This window comes from Ochlerotatus camptorhynchus, unplaced genomic scaffold (assembly GCF_037179485.1).
Source record: "Ochlerotatus camptorhynchus isolate MF236.1 unplaced genomic scaffold, CSIRO-AGI_Acam_v1.1 ptg000006l, whole genome shotgun sequence".
NCBI classification, from domain to species: Eukaryota; Metazoa; Arthropoda; class Insecta; order Diptera; family Culicidae; genus Ochlerotatus; species Ochlerotatus camptorhynchus.
Genome location: NW_027040498.1, coordinates 1745971 through 1760698, shown reverse-complemented (window position 1 = coordinate 1760698; position 14728 = coordinate 1745971). Strand labels below are relative to the sequence as shown.

General features: G+C 35.8%; 1 protein-coding gene across 3 annotated transcripts in view; it reads left to right on the top strand.

The window, feature by feature from the left end:
* Positions 1-14728, top strand: part of CRMP (Collapsin Response Mediator Protein) — a 142467-nt gene that overhangs the window by 69163 nt on the left and 58576 nt on the right. The gene's annotated exons all lie outside the window — the stretch shown is intronic.

Sequence of the window (14728 nt, the reverse complement as noted above, 5' to 3'; positions counted from 1 at the left end):
TGGTAACTTGTTCGATAGCATGGGCAATCTTTTCTGCTGGGAAAGATCCGTGAATCCAAGACAATCCTAGGTTGTAACATGAACCATCTGCGAAATGAACGTTAATGTTCAAGTATCGCTTGTTAGCAGAACTGGTCCACTCATCTGTTGTAAGACTGACGAGCTCCTTTTTTTCAACGATCCTGTCGTGAAATTCCTTCTTGGTCTGATTTTTAATTTCATCGTAGAACTCATGGATGAGTTTGATTATCGTGGATTTGGATGTTGGCAGTTTAAATCCTCTAGCTGACTCTCGAATAAACTTGCTCTTCGTAATGGCAGCAATCGATATCCCGTCCAATGCAGCTAGACGTGCAACAATCTCGCGAAGTGAACTTCGTTTCAGAAACGGATCCAACGACGATTGCTTCACGGTTGAATTAACGGACAACTTGGGCTGCTTCGCCGGTACCGGAGTTGGTTCTGCACTTGGCAAATTATGCTTATTTTTTAGATGCCGCCACAAACCACTAGTTGAAGCACCTTTGCACTGGGCGCGCTCGTCGGGAAGTTTCTTAAAATGTTGCCACACGTCCGCCATAGCTTCTGCAATTAATTTAAGACAAATCGCGTAAGACCAACGCTTTGAGGATAAAAAAAAACATTTATTTTACCTGCTTTGAGTGTAATTACGACGCGAATCAGTATTTGTACCGGAAATATAGAACGTTATGCTTGCGAATGCAGTGAATCCAGGAGCCTCCTTTGTTATTGTTGTGTTTTTTTTTCATTCCTTTTGTTTTCAAGCCTGTCACACACCAATGATGCTTATATAAGGTCTGGTGGCACGAACATTATGATGAAATCTCGACGAATATTGAAAATGGTCCTATCTGTTTATATCGATTCTTTTCACCTATTTTCTCTTTCACTAACCACATAGATGTAAACACAATCTCGAATATTTTTGCATAAGAGATTGAAAAAGAAAAAAATCGAGTAAAAATCCCGGGATTCGAGTAAAAATCCCGGGATTCGGGATTTAGGCTATCGCGGGAAATCCCGAGATTTCCCGAATTGAACCCTCTAAACTAAAGTATCGTACCAAACGCATAATTGACTTGTTAACTCTGAGATTATGGATTTATTTGAAGTTTTCTGCTCGATAGGCCCAAAATGGGCGATTAGGCCAACGTAGTTGTCGTTGCATGGAATTCGTGCCATGTACCTTCCGATCACCAGCCGCTTGCCTTGTCATCTGAGCTATCCTAGAATTCATCATAAGGGCAGCTCAATAATCAATAAAAGCATGCTTGAAAGTGAATACCTATCAGCACTCGCGATCGCAACTCTAGCTCCTTCAAGGACCTGTGGGAATGATTAATTCATTCATCGTTGTTTTACATGAGACCAATGTTACCTCTTCACCTCTCCAATTCCAAGGAAAGGATGCTCGGTTATTTTTTTAAACTAGATCAATGCATTCATTGTCGTGAGTCATGTGATCGACGATTACTATTTAAATTAATTAGGCGTAGAAAACAAATAAAAAAGGGTTGAGCTTGGGATTGAACTCACGAAATTCTACTTGGAAAGCGGTAACGGTAACCACTACTCTACTGGTTTCGCCTTGTTGTTAGACTGAACCAGTGTTGTGGAAAAATGAATCTCGTCGTTTATAAAGCATTTACAAGGCATGCGATTAAACATGGACGCATAGTGGTATAAGAGCTATTCTGCTGACTGTATCCATCTTTATTCAGCAATATTGTAAAGCAATACAATGAAATCTAATGATAAAGCTAGAAAACATTTATTATACGTCTAATAAAGTATGTTATTAAATCAATTGAAAACAGTCAAATTAAAGCGTAAATGTATGTGCAAATTAAACTTATTCAGTTTGCTATTAGATCAAACTTCGGGCGTTGAATTGGGAAGACAGTCAACGTTTATACAGCTTTTAAAAAGAAAATTAATCAGATCAGAGCAAACAGTGGAATAAATGTGCATCTATTGATCTCAATGTGCTTTTTTCAGCACATAATTTGACAACTCGTTTTATTCAGCATTGTACACTGTAATACAGCATTTATCCAATACATATGCTTATTTGTGACTCTGAATTGTTTGTTGGGATTATTTTATTTCAATGAAGCTCATTATTGATCGGGAACCTCTATATAATTCCAGGGAACTTTTTTGAAGCCTAATTTACTTGGAATAGTTGAGGAAGTTACGTACAAATTCAAGAAATTTCGTTCGTGGAACTTCGCAGAAAATCATCGCGAAACGTAGAAGTGCGGCAAACTATATAGAAGTTTTGCGAATTTCGTAGCATTTTGAGAAGCTGCGTAAAACTTCATATGAGTGTGGGGAATTTTGAAAAAGTTCAGGGAAATTTGTAGAAGACGGAAAATAGACCGTGTCTCCATTGTCGTATCGCATGTGCTCCATTTTGCAGCTCTTCTTTCACTTTTACTTTGGTATTAGCAATGATGTGCAGCCGGCGCAGGTGGTGTAGTGGTAAGCGTGACTGCTTTCTAACACCCCGATGGGTCTGGGTTCAATCCCAGCCGAGGTCGGTGGGCATAAAAATCTCTGCTCACGTCTTCCTTCGGAAGGGAAGTAAAGCCGTTGGTCCCGGCCCATGTGTGTTGAATGGGTGCGATATCCTACGCAGGTGTGGAAGCTGCCTTCCTGCACATTCGATTGCCGTCAATTGATGGCAATCGATGTCCGTCGGTGATTGGCACTAGATTGCGGAACAGAGACCGACGTTAAATAAAGGAAGATTAGCAATGCTGTGATAAAACCACAACGCACAGTGGTGCCAAGGGTATCAAAACACGCGCTTTTTTATTTACGCTGAAATGGTTGAGCAAAGGTACAAGGTGTCTTTTGAGAAGTTTCTTGGGTTACAACACTCCTTCTTATGGTCAAAGAAAATTAAAGATTAATCCACTTAAAAGTTAGATGCAAAATTTTTTTTTTAATTTGATGAGATACAAAATAATTGTGTGTGACAAAGCTGTAGAAAACAATACTGTGAACAACTTTGTTGAAGACTATAACTTTCTAGTTCTTATAACTGCTGAGTTATAAAGGTTTTTTTTTGTGCAGACATCGTTAAAATCAGTTTTGTATCTGTAACTTTTTCTATAATATTTCTACATGTTTATGTTATGCATGTTCTACAAAAAGGTAAGAAATAGCAAATTACATATCTTTTCAGAAGACTGCAAATTGCTATCGTTAATAGTTGAAAAGTTACTTACATTTTTTTGGTTGAAAATTACTCAACTTCCAATACCAATAACTCCTAAACGGGCAAAAACGAGCAGGCCATTCTTAGAGCAATTGAAAGTACAAGAAAATGCAATGGAATGGTGAAGAAACTAGACCGCCCCCACTTGACCCTTAACTGAAATACTTGCATTGTAACTTGTCACTTTTCAGAATTTGAAATGGCGATTTTGTGAAACCACGGGACTGTTATCGAGAAAGTGTGGAAATAGGCATACATATGGATAACCAAGCAACCTGGGTTATTTCTAGTGACTAACAAAATGACTCGAGATCAAAACCAGACCACCCCCAAACGACCCTTGACTGAATCGCTTATGTACTTTAAATATTTTTCGATTTTGTCAATAAACAAAACCAAAATCATTCATGTTTATTGTTTATCTCGTTCCGATTCAAATTGCACTAATCTCAAAGAGCGCTTGCAGTTTTCTTTTCGACGATATCACTGTTCTCGCCGTTGTCATCTGTGATGGCCAAAAGTTGCAGAGCATCCCCGGAGCACACCTCACTTTTGTTTTTCGGTAGTTAACTCATGTTGGAAATTAATGGATCGGAGGATTCCAGAAGATGGTGAAGAAGATCTGTATTCGTGGTTTCTCTGGAAAACTTTCTTGTGTGGTGGGTTCTGTATTGCTTGGTAAATTTTTTTCTGCTTTCCTGGGCCTCTTCAGATAGTTTCCCAATGGGTATTAGAAACGAAGAAATCACTTTCGACCCGTGTTACCTGCAAATTCAAGAAATTTCGTTCGTGGAACTTCGCAGAAAATCATCGCGAAACGTAGAAGTGCGGCAAAGTTTATAGAAATTTTGCGAATTTCGTAGCATTTTGAGGAGCTGCGGAATTTTGAAAAAGTCCAGGGAAATTTGTAGAAGACGGAAAATAGACCGCGTCTCCATTGTCGTATCGCATGTGCTCCATTTGGCAGCTCTTCCTTCACTTTTACTTTGGTATCAGCAATGCTGTGATAAAACCACAACGGGATGGCCGTTCAGAATGGTTCAACGGATATGAAATGACGGAAAATATAAAATTTAACAAGATTTAAAGTATTTCATTAAATTGTTTGACTAATAATAAATACATTGAAAGTTATCTTACCTAATTTCTGGAAGCATTTACTTGTGTTTCATACAACTAGTATCAATGTTCCGTCATATCGTATCTTCCAGTGATCTTCGCAAGTGCCACATTTCATTCAGCCTCAACATCACATCTTTCTAACAATGGACACAAACCCAATCTTGTCGATATATTCGATTGGTAAATAATTAACTATCTCCAACATAATCAATCCTAAAACAGCTCCAAATCCAAACCCTTTTGTAAATCACGAAACTCATTCATACAAAAGGCAGCCATATTATGCTCTCAACTGACACACCAAACCCGTCGCATGTAAGCACACTATAGACGGATTTCACGCCAACTCGTCTTCGGAGTTGGCAGCACCCTCTCAGAACCTTATGAAACTTTGTGGGTGTGGAGACTTAGCAATTTTAAGCAACTTTGAGTACTTATTTTTTTCAAAATTTATCTCGCCTAACATTTGATAAGGGTCAAAGTTTTTTGTAGATTTTTTTTTCAAATCGATATAGCTTAAAAATGACAAGCCCTACAAAATAGTGATGTATGGCGAACTTTTAGCAAATAATCTGAAATTTTATAAAAAAAATTAAATAAATTAAAAAATTGGTTTCTACACTCTAAAAAAATATATTTAAAAATTGAAAGTCATTTTCCCAAAAATGGTACCCCTCAGATTTGCTTGATATTTTTTCTCATGAAAGGCAATATAATTACCTAACTTTTCTTCATACATCGCAAAGTGGGCGCTTTTAAGGAAAAAAAGTTGTTCGAACAACAACTTTTTCATGTTAATTTTTTTTTAGCGTGTTTCACTCAAAGTCGAATAGTAATACGCGCACAACCTTATTAAAATCCGTTGAAACTTAATGAGCATAAAGATTTTGACCTTTTGATAATCTGGGCGTGCTTAAAACAAAAATCTAGCCTAACATTTGAAAGGGCCTAATACAGAGGATTTTCCTGCATTTCGAATGGTGTTTTAATAAATGAAAACTCTAGTGTTTTTGTTTAGTGCATAATTTATTTTCCTATAATTCTCCATACATAATTTGAGTTTTTCATTGATTATTAGTCTATCGGAAACAGAGTGAAATTTTTCGGAGTTTCCTTTGAATGTGAAAATCGCTTAGTAGAAATTATGTTTTGAGAAATAGGTACAAAACAATGAAATTTTTGTGTACCAGGTATAGTTTTTACATGACTGAACAGCTCCTTGAGTTCATCGGACATCTTTGTGTATTGATCATTTGATATGAAGCAGAAGTTCAATTTTGTTATGCTTGTATCTGTTTGTTTAACTGCCCAGTCATACAGTTCTTGTGGAGTTGTGATTGTGTTTCCATAATCTCGAGCAAGACTTGCTCTCTTTGCCATTCGTTTGCGAGTTCCTCCAATTGCGTCACATGGGCCTTTCCCATGAGACGTTGCGAAGAAGTGCCATTCTGCTTCCAATCCATACTTGGACTTGAAGTTGCACAAACTGGCAAAATTCTTTTTATTTTTGTAATGAGCCGCTGCTCCATCTGACATGAAAGTAATTTTTGTGAAACTAATAGATTGTTTAATGAAATCTAACAATTTTGATATAAATAATTGAACTGCTATTGTATCATGGGTCAATACTTCTGAAATAATAATAAAGCTTAAATTTTCCAACTTGTTTTCTTTTATGTAGTAAATTTCGAAAGGATGTATCGTAGCTTGATTATTATTCCAATGATACCCCTGTGCTGAGTTTTGAATAATAAATGAATAATTTTCAGAAAAGTCGCAAATCACTAAAATTTCACCGTTTTGAAGAGAATTTTTTTTATTACTTAGGTAAGATGATTGCTCTTTATGAATAAAATCATGGGTTATGAGCTTTTCAACTTTTTCCGTCAAATATTGAACAAACTCATCTGCAGGTTTAATAATAGTTTCCAAATTACAACGGTCGGTAGTCAACCACTGTTGAAATAAAACTTCTTCCATATCATCTGCTTCTAATACTGATGTAAGTTCCCTCACGATACTATCTGTGGAAATGCATTCTTCACATGTACGATAAAAACAATCTATGGTTCTAATAGGACTACTGCAAAGTATTTTGTCTGCAATTTCTTTATATGAATCAAATTTTACACTATTAATAATCAATTTAACATTTTCATGTATAGTACAGACACATACATTATGTGTACCTGTACTATCCAACAGTATGCAATGCTTTGGTCGGAGCTGAGTGAACGAAGTAAATCCGATTTTAACACTTTTGTATTTCTCTTCAAAAATCATAAAAGCCTCTTTAAGAGACATCATCAATAAACGTTTCTGAACATGCTCTTTATATCCATTTCGATATTCAGAAACATAATCATTACTTCCTGGCATAGGCCTACTAATATCATCACTGTCAAAGAAATTTAAAACAATTTGTTTTTCAGTATCATTAAATCCATGACCACTTCTTGCTTTCTTACTACAAAGAATACCTTGTTCTCTGACTAGCCTTTTCATCTGTTTCACTGTATGATGGGGTGCATTAAACTCATTAACTATTTGATTCACTGACCATGATTTAGGGAGCACTGAAAACACTTTTAATTTGTCATTTGTACTCGTAGAAGGCAAATTAAATTTCTCCTTTAACTGCATGATCATTTCGTCAAAATCATTTGATTTGTTGACATCGTCTGAATCCATCCCAAATATATTTTTACGCACTGCCTTTGTGATCTCTGCAGATTTTTGAACACGATAATTCATACTTCTCATACTTCTCGATGAAATTGGTGATAACTGTAAGGTTGAAGCTATACAATTGAATTGTTCCACATTATATGGACCTTGGATCTGATCCGCTGATTGGATTGATTCTAGCGATGGATCTGTATCTGTAAAATTAAAGAAAAGAAAAAAAAATATTACCACACATTAATATATAACGCTGTTAAGGTGATAGTACCATGAACGGGGGTGGTTTTGATAATAGGGGTAACTTTGGTAATGCAGCTAAGCCAAAAATTTATGACTTAAGGCACATCGTACGCAATATTTTGGATAGGAAACCGATGTTCCCTTCCAAAATAATGAATACGAAGAGCATTAAGTCATAACTTTTTGGATTAGCTGCATTATCAAAGTTACCTCCATTATCAAAGACATCCCCGTTTACGGTACATCGAAGCCGCATCTGAATTTTCCCCATGTTTGTGGAGCACGAGCTGCATAAACCGCATATCGTACAGTCGTGAAAATTTGATAGATTGTTCACCGAGGTTGGCCTACCAATCGATCAAATTTGTACGATAAGCGGTTCATCCAGCTCGTGCTCTAAAAAAATGTTGAAAATGAAGTTGTATCTTCGATGTACAATCCTTAAACCACACAGTTGAAACAGTTAAAGTTATTATTATTATTTACCTAGTGTATCATCAAATTCCTGATGTTCTGATTGCTGATGACTTGTTGATGGTTGCGGCTCTTCAAACTTCCGAGCATGGCTTGATTCTTTTCCATCCGATCGCCTCTTTTTCGGGAGAGGTGTCCTATTGTGCACTAAAATTCCACGACACGATTCACAAATACGCATTGTTACATCCAATTGATGATCAAAGCCCCATGAATGTATTTTCTCTATGAGACTTGATGATAAATTACGTAAATTATTGCGGCTGCAATTGGGATTGTTTATGTTGGCACTACATTGCACCCTTTTAATAATCAATTCAGCAGATTTTTCCATTGTTGTATATATAAACACTTTTTCGTTTCAACAACTATGCAGCACTACACTTTCAACAACTATGCACTACAGCAACTATGAGCATTGTTGTGATATCACCAAACTTAAATATTAGATTATGTCGGTAGAAACAGACTGCGGTGCTTTAAGTTTATACCTTATATCTCTCATGTGACTACCTGCGTTGTTATATAACTGCTATATAGCAGGTAACTTAACGATTATTTTAGGCATGCCTTAAATAATCGTTAAGTTACCTGCGCTATTATATGTATTCACTTGAGAGATGAGGTATAAACATATATATGCATATTGCTTACTAATGGACACACCTAATACATAAAAATAAATGAATGATTACACTAGTTTACAAAACAACATAAAAAGTGTGAACTTTAGTGATTGACCAACGTTTCTAATGCAAAATCCTACGCTGAATTCAATGCCGTGGTCAGAAAAAATTAAAATAGAGCCATTTTTGAGATATACAAAAATTTTGATTTTTTGAATTTTGGACAAAAGTACGATTACTAAAATGTCAATGTCTTTTAAACTAGTGCACCAATTTTAAATCTTTTTTTATGAAAGTGAAGCTAAATAAATTTGCTATCGTTCACTGCAAAATTATGTCTTAATTAAAAATTAAATTTTGAAGTCATTTAAAAATTAACGGCATTTTTTTTATTTTTCCTGCGAATTTTCCATAAAAATCTTGTTTTAATCAACATTTTTAATGGGATAAAAAGATTCAAAAAATCATTCCATAATTTATTCTTAAAGTCCATTAAAAACTGGAGAAAATGAGCCTTTAATGGATGAAATCGGTTGGAAATTGTCGAAGTTATGAATTTTTTTGTAAAATCATGGAAATTGAATGTTCCAAGATTGGCCGTTGTCCCACTCCAAGGTTCATGCACCACTTCCAGTAAGCCTTTCTGCGGACGTGTACGCATACGGTGCATTTCACTAACTCTATCAGCTGTCACGCAAAATTAAATGGGATATTTTCAACAGTATAATTTCAGATCCCTGGCAAGACTAGTACTCGCTGAAGCCGCCACCGATGGTGGTAGTGTTAGTGTTGACAACACGTTTTTAAGCTACATTCATGTGTGCCGCATGGTTATATTGCGTTAAAAGTTTTTAATGAAAAAAAAAAGATTATTATAAGATAAATTGATACATTGAAATTGATTATTTTTTTACAATACTAGTGTTGTGCCAGAAAAGTTTGAAGCTCTCCAGTCCAGACTCCTCCTTGCAATACTGGTGTAGTAATGCAGCTATCACATCCAATTATAATGCACTTCATTTTTAGGCAATGATAATTCCTGTTAAACACAGAACACAGCACCTATGGCACAACAAAGATGAAAAAAAAACTTCCCGCCGCTCGCGACAAACTTTCCTAACAGCGCATTACGCATGAACAGAGCTTGCTTGCGAATATTTGCAGCAGCTGTCAAATGTTGACGTAAAATCGAACCAGAGAACCAGGATTTTTCGGCTTCACACAAAGTATATGGGAATGACATTTGCGTCATAGATGTGTATAATTTACGCTAGTGTTTGTGAGACCGCTCGGCGAGAACCTAACGCAACCAACTCAATTTGACAGCTTTCTTTCTTTAACATTGCTTAACGATGTATACGACAAAACGTGAATTCAAGTGTAAAAATGATCCTCAAAAGTTTTGTTACGCGTGTGGCAAACTATATATTTACAAAATCGGTCAATTTCACTGCTTCGTTGCAAACTGCATACAGGCTTTATTTTAAAATTGATCCTGGAGACTTTGACGAACCGTGGATTCTAAAAGTATTATGTAGTTCGTGCAAAACGTGCTTGGCTAGGTGGATGTCAGGCGCAAGGTAAATTGATTTTTTGAATAACTTTCATATAAACAATTTATGTACAGCATGGTAGTGCTTTGTTCTTTCCTGATCGACATTATCTTACTTCATCTATTTTTGATAAGTGTTAATGTCTTACTTACTAACTCACTTATTTGTTATCTGTCAGTCGCTATTTGTCCTTTGACATGCCCACCATATGGCGTCGACCGTTTTGTCATGCAACGGATTGTTATTTCTGCTTGACAAAAGTTAAGCAACAAGGACGTCACAAAACAGTTGAGTATCCACAAGTGGCTTCTATGACAAAACTTGTTCCACATTCAAGTTCGGTCCCGTATCCTGTTTATCCAAAGCGGAAACAAGCGCCCTCTGTTGAATCGACCGTTACAAAAAGTGAGGAGGAATTCAAGGAGGAATGCGAGGAAGACTTCGAGGTGGAATTGGAAAGAAACACAATCCGAATTTAATGATTTGGTGCGAGATCTCGACTTATCGAAGGAGAAATCCGAATTGCTGGCATCACGCTTGAAAGAACACAACATGCTGAGCAAGGAGGTCAAAATTTCTTGTCACAGGAATCGTCACAAGAAATTTGACAAATATTATTCTACAAAGGACAAGTCATGTTTTTGCCATGACGTAAACGGCTTGTTTGAAGAGTTTGGTGAGCCATATGATCCAGCTGAATGGCGTTTATTCATCGATAGCAGCAAGTTGAGCTTGAAAGCCGTTTTACTGCATCAAGGAAATGAGAAACCTTCTATTCCATTAGCTCATGCCGTTAATATGAAGGAAACGTATGAATCAATGGCTCTATTGCTCAATTTGATAAATTACAATCAACACAATTGGAAAATTTGTTCCGATCTTAAAGTGGTTGCCATGTTGACTGGATTGCAACAGGGATACACAAAATATATGTGTTTTTTTTTTGTGTAAATGGGACAGTCGAGCTCGTAAGGAACACTACGTCCGAAAAGATTGGCCAAAACGGGATAATTTCACAATTGGTAAAGACAACGTTAAAAATGATCCTCTTGTGGTAAAAGAACGCATAATACTTCCACCACTTCATATAAAACTTGGGCTATTCAAAAATTTCGTCAAAGCGTTGCAAAAAGAAGGGCCGGCATTCCAGTACTTGAAATCAGTATTTCCAAATTTATCTGAAGCAAAGATAAAGGAAGGTGTATTTGTTGGCCCACAGATCAAAAAACTGCTCAATGATTCCGCATTCAATACAGTTTTGACACCAGATGAGGAAGAAGCGTGGAAATCGTTCCAGCGTGTTGTCACAACCTTTTTTAGGAAATTTCAGAAGCCCAGATTATGAGGAAGCCGTCGATGAATTGCTCAAAAATTATGAGAAAATAGGTATAAATCAAAAATATTGTGTTTGTTACATATAATTAATTTCAAATCCTTTTATTTCACTGAACACAGGTGTGAATATGTCTTTGAAGATACATTTCCTACATTCTCACATGGATTTTTTTCCCGGAAAATCTTGGTGACGAGAGTGATGAGCACGGCGAACGTTTTCACCAACAAATGAAGATGATGGTACGTTGTTACCAAGGGTTTTGGGATGAAGCAATGATGGGTGACTATTGTTGGTTTCTGATTCGAGAAACAAGTTCAAAACATCGAAGACAAAGTCATTCGATTCTCAATCATTTTTAATAAAACCTAAATAAATTTCTTTTGTATCAACTCGGTTTTAAATCCTGATATGCCTTAATCAAATTGATATGTAGAGAATCTCCCATGAAAACTTTACATGCGATTTGGATGCTTACAACGACACCTAGAAAAGGAACTCTAAAGCTGTTGTATTTCAGCAACATTTTTAAGTGTTTTACAAAAATGCTCATAACTTCGACAATTTCCAACCGATTTCATCCATTAAAGGCTCATTTTCTCCGGTTTTGAATGGACTTTAAGAATAAATTATGGAATGATTTTTTGAATCTTTTTATCCCATTAAAAATGTTGATTAAAACAAGATTTTTATGGAAAATTCGCAGGGAAAATAAAAAAAAAATGCTGTAAATTTTTAAATGACTTCAAAATTAAATTTTTAATTAAGACATAATATTCTAGTGAACGACAGCAAATTTATTTAGCTTCATTTTCATATAAAAAAAGATTTAAAATTGGTGCACTAGTTCCAAAGATATTGACATTTTAGTAATCGTACTTTTGTCCAAAATTCAAAAAATCAAAATTTTTGTGTATCTCAAAAATGGCTCTACTTTAATTTTTTCTGACCACGGCATTGAATTCAGCGTAGGATTTTGCATTGGAAATGATCATCACCTTACCGAGTTCAAAAATGCTGTAAACTAGTGTTATTTTTCTAATTAAATTAATCACAAATACATGAATTGAAATCTTTTCATGAATAAAACATACTAAGTGATTTTTACTTAGTTTACCTGTTGATTTGGAACAATTTGAGGGTGGTTTTATAGAAGTTGGATAGAGTGTATGCATATATTATAATACAATCCATCACAGGAAAGTGCAAACCATGCTGAGATGGCTGTTCCTCATTAGAACGTTTTGTTCTGAACTCTTATTGGACGATTTGCAGGTAACTTCTCTGTACCCTTTTCAAATGTTAGGCTAGATTTCGCCCAGATTATCGAAAAGTATACCCATAAAGTTTAATCGAATTTTAATAAGGTTGTGCGCGTATTACTATTCGACTTTGAGTGAAACACGCTAAAAAAAATTAACATGAAAAAGTTGTTGTTCGAACAACTTTTTTTCCTTAAAAGCGCCCACTTTGCGATGTATGAAGAAAAGTTAGGTAATTATATTGCCTTTCATGAGAAAAAATATCAAGCAAATCTGAGGGGTACCATTTTTGGGAAAATGACTCTTAATTTTTAAATATATTTTTTAGAGTGTAGAAACCGATTTTTTATTTTATTTAAATTGTTTTATAAAATTTCAGATTATTTGCTAAAAGTTCGCCATACATCACTTTTTTGTAGGGCTTGTCATTTTTAAGCTATATCGATTTGAAAAAAAAATCGACAAAAAACTTTGACCCTTATCAAATGTTAGGCGAGATAAATTTTGAAAAAAATAAGTACGCAAAGTTGCTTAAAATTGCTAAGTCTATACACCCACAAAGTTCCATAAGGTTCTGAGAGGGTGCTGCCAACCACTGGATGAGTTGGCGTGAAATCCGTCACCTGTTTATTCATTTCCGTTTTTGGTTGCCCCAAAATACAGAACCGTACATAACTGTACGACTGTAGGTTGGCATCTATACCTACAGCTTGTTTTTTTTTTGTTTATTTAACATGCACCTTCAAACACAAATGGAAGCGAGACCAGATTACCAACAAGTTGCACAGAGCCATCAATCCTTCACCCTCATACCTTCTATGTATGTACTTACACTTTTTTCCGCAGCCAGCTAAGCCGTTCTATTTGCTTAAACTATTTTCGAGCAGGTATGGACAAATAACCCATAGAACCCATAGAAGGAACGAGTGGCTTAAAGTCAATTTGATACGTGCACTGATGTCACACCTCGATGTGATGACGGGAGTTGGCTAATAGTTGCGATTTTGGAACTGGCCTATCGGAAGTTCATTCCTAATCCAGCGAGTTGATTGATTGATTAGGGGCGTAACAGAGGAAACCAGGCAACCAAGAATGGCAGAGAATCAATCGATATCAATGCTGGATTGGCTGGTCATTAAAGCTTCACGATCGCTGGAAGTTATTGGCGATCGTTAAATGGTGCCTGCGCCCAGTCGTTTGATTTGTTGGAAAGGTTTTGTAATTGTTTACGACGCTAGGATTTAGTTGAAGAATACATACTGTTGGGTTGCTAAGAAAACTGTTAAGATCTCTGATATCGTTATTCCCATGTATTGTAAGCTTTGGGTGGGCACTATCGGCTAGCAAATCACGTCCGATCATTCTTCAAAAATTCAAGAATTTTAGTTTGCAACAACACAACACACACAATAAATTAAATGGCAGTTCGTGCATTGTATTAATTTGAACGAATTCATAAAACTTAATACTAAAAACGTACATTTCAGACAAATTTTATAGAACTTCGTGTATCTCTGTTGTTTGAAGGTTACAGGTTTTATGTTTCAAGTATTTTGACGCACGACTACGTCTGTAATTTCTATATGGGAGTACACTTTGTGAAAACCGAAAATGGAACGTGTAACAAAATTATGAAAGATTTTGAACGTTTATAACTCAGCTGCCCCTGGACCAATTTCAATTTTTTTACGTAGGACTACGTCTTTGATTTCTATATGGTGGTACACTTTGTGAAAAACGAAAATGTTACAAATTAAGAAAGATTTTTAACGTTAATAACCCTGGTCCAATTTCAATAATTTTATCACCAATCGATCAGAAATATGGCTACGCATCGATAACAATGCATTCCGAATGTTAATTTTCAACAAGAAACTATTGAAAAACTGGTAAATGTCCAGCATTGTCCAAAAGCGACGAATTAACTAACAAATCCACCAATTACCTACATGCATATGCTGCTTCCCCAGCACAGTCGTCAGAGAGTAGTAAATTCGTGCTTATTGGTTGAGCTGGTTGTGCTAGTGAACTAGCATAAGTGTAAACACTCCAGTCGTTAAAAAATCCAGGACAGTCGAAAGACCAATCGGGAACAGTTCCGCAAAAATATTCGATGGAAGTGAAGCTTTTAAAAGGTGGTTAAATTACTCTGTACTTTGTAAATCGTTTTAAAGAAGTTAAAAAAT